Genomic DNA, 6,000 nt, shown 5'->3' with positions numbered 1-6,000 from the left:
CTTTGGCCTGTCTAGCACCAATCTTGTCATCTTTTTGGTGTCAGGTTAAGACAACCCTTTATGCTGAAGCTTTTAAAGGTGTATTCAGGAGCCTGAAAGGATTACCCATCCCAGGTGTTTTTCTTTTACATGGTTCTACTTCAAAAATGTTTTTAGCTGTTTCCTTGTTTGTGTTTCTTTTATGAAATTTTATTGTACTTTATTATACAGTTTTTATGGATTATTGTAAACTGTCCAGATAGCTATGGCTATTGGGTGGTATACAAATGAATAAATAACAAACCCATGTTTGTGGTTGGATTGTGGATTGTGCACAAACGTGCACAATTTGTATATGATACTACCAATTTGTGTTACCCTTCATGCATCCAGGAAAACAGACAATGTCCATGAAAGTTTATGTGAGAATATATCTGCTAGTCTTTAAGGTATCACAAGATTCTTAAGGTGAAATCCTATGCAAGGTTAGCCAGGAAAAGGTCCAGGATTCCCAGCATGTCCCCACCATCACACCCTTAATTGTTTTAACATTTGTAATGCTCCTTTGTGTGAAAAGCTACCTGCAACAGAAACTAGGACAAAAGAAAAATGTGTTGTTCTAGAACCTTTCTCCTGATATGTATATTTCATTTGCAGGAGATTCAAATGCATTCAAAATTAGTCCCTCTGCTTATAAAGACTCAACCTCTCCTCTCTTTGTACTTCACGTAGACCAACCAAGAGCACGCTGAGTCTAAACAAACAACAAGAGGTATCTGAGAACGTACATTTTTATTTTTAAACCCTTGGGTGTTTGGGGGTTTTTTCCCATCTTAAAGCCAACTGTGTAATACTTTGAGCACTTAAGTCAGGCACTTGTATTAAAGCTGTTTGCAGTGAAGCAGGAGGAAGCACGAAGAAATGCCTGTTTTACTCTCTTTGGAATTCCACTGACTTGACTGCCGGAATGCTGGATGTAAGCCAGCATGGATGTAAGCCAAACTCTCTCTCTCTCAGCCTTGTCCCCAAACCTGAGTGTGTTGATGTGCAAGATTCTGCTGCAGCCCCCTTTGATAGAGCAACAGTTAGGTAGATCATTCTGCCAAGAGGAGGGCCCAGAAGAAAGCAAAGAATGGATTTGTGCTGCTGGTGAGTCTCAGCTGAAGAGGAAGGCTCAGGCAAGCTGTCTCTTAGGTAGCTTGCAGAAAGCATCACTAGGAAGTCACAGCTGGCAATACCAGTGCTCAATTTGTCAAAGAGGGTGGGAGTGCTGAGAACCTTGCCAGGGGCTACTAGGAGTTGAACTGTGAAGGGAAAGTAGGAATGCAGGAGATTCTTAGTAACCATGTAATGAATACACTGCCACTGTTGAATATGTTGCATGCCCTGATACAACAGTTCTCAGGGATGGATTTTTTCCCAGTGGGATTTTGTTTGCTCATTTGGATTTTAATAGGATGTAAGCCCAGAGAACCTATGGCTAGTGGGACGGCATATAAATTGAATAAACAGATAAATTTGTTTTTAATTCAAAGAAAACAAAGGGTCTTCTGTGAACGAACATGGTCTGCCACCATTATATACCTAGAAGCCACAAAGTTGCCCACTGCAAATAACATACTTTATATTTTATCTAAAATTACAAGAACAGATGAGCATTTAAAGGAACATAAGAAGAGCCCTGCTGGCTGAGTCCAAGAGCCCATCTAGTCCAATATTTGGTTCCCACAGTGACCAATCAGCTGATGGCAGGAAAACCCCATATAGGACATGACTGCAACAGGACACTCCCACCCATGTCCCCCAGCATCTGGTGGCACACTGGAGGCAGCATGTGGCCCTCAGGACTAGCAGCCATTTATATATAGCGTTATCTTCCATGAAATTATCAAATTCTCTTTTAAAGCCATCCAAATTGGTAGCAATTGCTACATTCCATAATTTAGTGATGTGCTGTTTATGTGATGAAATACTTCCTTTATTCTGTACTGGCTCTCCCACATAGCAGCTTCAGGGGATCCACTATAATGAGAGAAGGAGCAAAATGTCCCCCTACCCACTTTCTCCAAACCATGCAAAATTTTGTACGCTTCAAAATTGTACAGATTTGTATATCTAATATAGAGTTTGCCTTTTTTGCAGCAGCTGCACATTGGAGCAAGACTTCCTTCCTTCCTTCCTTCCTTCCTTCCTTCCTTCCTTCCTTCCTTCCTTCGTCATTGCTTACTCAGATCCTATTAGGTTATTCTTGAGGTCAGAATTTCCCCTCCAGTACACTTCACTTCACACTTGCTTACATTGACCCACATTTGCCATTTTGATGGCCATTCTCCTAGTTTAGAAATATCCTTCTGGAACTCTTTGTTCTTTTAACTACCCTAAATACTTTGGTGTCATCAGCAAACTTGGCTATTCTACTACTCGCTCCTAATTCATTTATGAATAAGATGCAAGCATTAATCCCACTAGAAATACCTGTGGGACCCCATGTTTAAATCCAACTGTTGGGAGAACTCACCATATATTCCACCCTCTGATTTAATAAGTCACCGATTGTTTTTAAGAGGGGTTTTTGGGATCATGGTGCCAATGGGAAGCCAGTGACAGTCACTCTACCATGCTTCTTGGGCACTGGGGGTCAACTGCTACTGCAGTAGTGAGAGTGAAAAGGGGATTTTGCTGAGTGACTCATTAGCTGTCTCCTTGGCCCCACAATGGAACTGGTGGCCCAGGTCCAGAAACAAGACAACCCACTGTGGATTCAACAACCACTAAAACAGCCACAGGCTGTCAGGCTGGCTCCTTGTTCACGAACAAGCCACTTACAGGAAGCAACTGAGGTTTGCACAAAACAATGATCTACTGTGATTTGTTTAAAACATGATGGTTGTCATGTTGTGTGAACCAATCAATGTGGGGGGTAATGGAAGTCAGTCACTATTACAACAGTTCCTAATTTAAACTCTCCCTCTTTGGCTATACTATACATCGATATACATGACTGGCTATCATGCTTCATTGCATGTTCCCCTCAATGACCTCCTTTAGGCAATCAGAAACATTTTAATCTTAATCCCTAAGGATGATCCAATATGAACCAGATGCTTCCCAGCTCCTGTCAGCTTTTCACCAGCATTCAGTCTACAATCTGCTCTGCCATTTTTTATGTTACGTGCCAGCAGTCTACTTCCAGGCCCGGCTTCTTTCAAAAAGTTTCTTTAGTACCTAAGAAATCTGAATCCTTCCTCTCTATGCGACCAGCTCATATATACTTAGACTCCTCAGCTGTGCTTGTCTAGCTGGTCCCATAGATGGAACAAGTGACATTTCAGAGAAAGCCATCTTGATGATGCAGTATTTCAACCTCCTACCTAGCAACCTGAATTTGGCTTCTAGGACCTCATTAATACATTTTCTCATGTCATTAGCAGCAGCATGGATCACAAACAGTGACTCCACCCTAGCCCTAGCTAGATGATGTGTGATATTAAACAAACTTGGTACCAGGCAGCCAATTTACCATGCAGTCTAAGCACACATCACAGACCCAACCTTCTAACTGTGTAATGATCCAATTTTCCACTACAACAAGCCCCCCCCCCCCCCGGAGGCATATCCTTGGCACAAGGCATTTGCTCATCTTCCAAAGAATAGGGCTCTTCTAAGGGATCCCTGCCTTATTCTTAGAATGATGCCCTTTCCCAAAATCTGGGACATTTTCCAGGACAGCAGAGTAGTTGTCATCCAGGGAACGGAAGCCTATTATTAGATCCCCAGATGTCTCATACACCAACTTTGGTGCTTCTCTTAGGTTCCCCAGATCAGCCTTGACATCATGGGAAAAAGCTTGTTTCCTCAGAATTAGGATTTATCACACTAAACGCTCCCACAACTTATGTCCAACTGGCAGATATGTGTGGCATTCCATGTAATATGCTGGAGAACTTCCATCCCTGTTGGATTCCTGTCTTCATAACTGGGGGAGTAGTAGCAGCAGTAGTATCACTATTATTTGCTTATTATCTGAAAAACTGAGCTGTTTAAAAGGAACGAGGGAGGGTGTATTTCAGTTTTGTTGATATTTATGGTTATTTAAATTATTTCCTATGAGAAGGGAGAAAGAGTCACCTGCCTGCTCTGTCCTCCTTTCTTCTTACTAAGCTCTCGCATTTCTTAACTCGCTTGTGTGCTGATGCTTTGCCACTGGAGCAATTTGCATCCAGGGTGCTGCTCGCTCACAAGCCTGCCTCCTTATCTAGCTCTAGCTAGTTCAGGCTAAATGCCTGTAGTGAAAGCTGAAGAGTGTCCAAAGGGTAATTATGCCTGCTGTGATGTGCCTCCCTTATGCTCTTAAAATCTTGATCATAGGGCTATATCTAGCCCTAAAAACAAACTGAAGCGAAAAAGACATGGGTTAACCAGTGTCACCTGGCGTAAATCTAAGAAATAATCAAAGCAGTTCATACCATTTGCGTTTGCTGGTGGTATTCCGTTCAATGGCTCATTTGCCGCTGCTTTGCATCTCCTTCAGTTGTGTTTTGGTATGCCAAACAGTAGAGTAAGGCCACAATAACTTGGTTACTGTTTCAGGTACCACATTTCCACCTTATTTATTTATATTATGAATTCCATTAAACAGAATCTAATGAAGAAAAGAAACAAGATGAGAAAAAGTCCTGAAATTAACAAATACCAATATGAAAATATCCAAATAACAGCATGAATCAAATATATTAGTTATACCAGGGGTCGGCAACCTTTAACACTCAAAGAGCCATTTGGACCCGTTTCCCACAGAAAACACTGGGAGCCGCAAAACCCTTTTGACATCTAAAATGAAGATAACACTGCATATATTGTTTTTTACCTTTATGCTATGTATAAAAAAACTATAGTGTGTTGCATTTATGAAATCAATGAACTGCTACAAAGAAAACAATTTTTTATTTCTGCATGCAACAAAAACATTTTGAACTCTGAAAAAAGGATGCTGGGTTGAAGGTTATTTTCAAATAAAATACTCAATGTCTATTTGAGTCCTCCTCATATTTATGAAATAAAAAGCCAAAATTAAATTATCCACCTGCAGCAAACCAAAAATGCCATCTGCTTCTGTGTGCCCTCATCCTTTTATCACATGTACTGGATGGTGCAGTCATCTGTCAACCTGAATAAAAAAAGACTAATTGATAATTTCATACAGTAAGTAGAGTTTCTGCAATGCAACAAATATAAATAATAGTCCAGTGAAATATTGAACAAACATCCCTTTTCCAATGTAACGACGTTGCTGGAATTTTTATAAGAATCTTCTTAAAACAAGGAAGTAGATCTATATCTTCATTATGATTTAGCTGTAGCTCTTGTTCAATCACTAAAAACTGTAATTTTTAATCTTACATTATAAACTAGTAGGACTCCTTTCATATATTTTGAATAGGAGAACAGCTTCCTGCAGAAAGTCAGTGCTAAAGGGCTGCATGCATTAAACAGCAAACCCCATAAGTTCGTCAGCAGTAAAAGCAAATGAATCTACCCATGTTCCATTAAACGTTTGGTTTTCTTCAGAAACTTTTCTTTGATTTATCCATGGTTAGCCTACCAGGGGAAAAAGCTCAGTAAATCATGAAAAGCTCATTAAATCGGCTCCTGTTGCAGATCAGCGGCCTTGCTGGCACATGTTTTGAGCAACAGAACCGCAGCAGAGGGATTCAAGAGCCACATGCAGCTCTGAAGCCACAGGTTGCCAACCCCTGAGTTATGCATAACCTTCAGCAAAGGCAGCCTAAATTTCCTTATATATGCCCATTTGGGAGTAGCATCTATATTTCATTTGCTCAGATACTGAAGGCACTGTTAAGTCTTTGATCCATTATCCTATAGGAGATAAAGTTTTATTTTTCTGGGGTTACAGTATCAGTCTTTAAACTACCAAAAAGACACAGAAAATCAATTTACACTGACCAATGTTTAACTTCCAAGAAACTGGTAGATAATTTTAAAGGAAATGTATATAAGAAA

The sequence above is a fragment of the Varanus komodoensis genome, unplaced genomic scaffold, assembly GCF_004798865.1.
Source record: "Varanus komodoensis strain SLA01 unplaced genomic scaffold, ASM479886v1 scaffold3, whole genome shotgun sequence".
In the NCBI taxonomy this organism is placed as follows: domain Eukaryota; kingdom Metazoa; phylum Chordata; class Lepidosauria; order Squamata; family Varanidae; genus Varanus; species Varanus komodoensis.
This window is presented reverse-complemented; position numbering follows the sequence as displayed.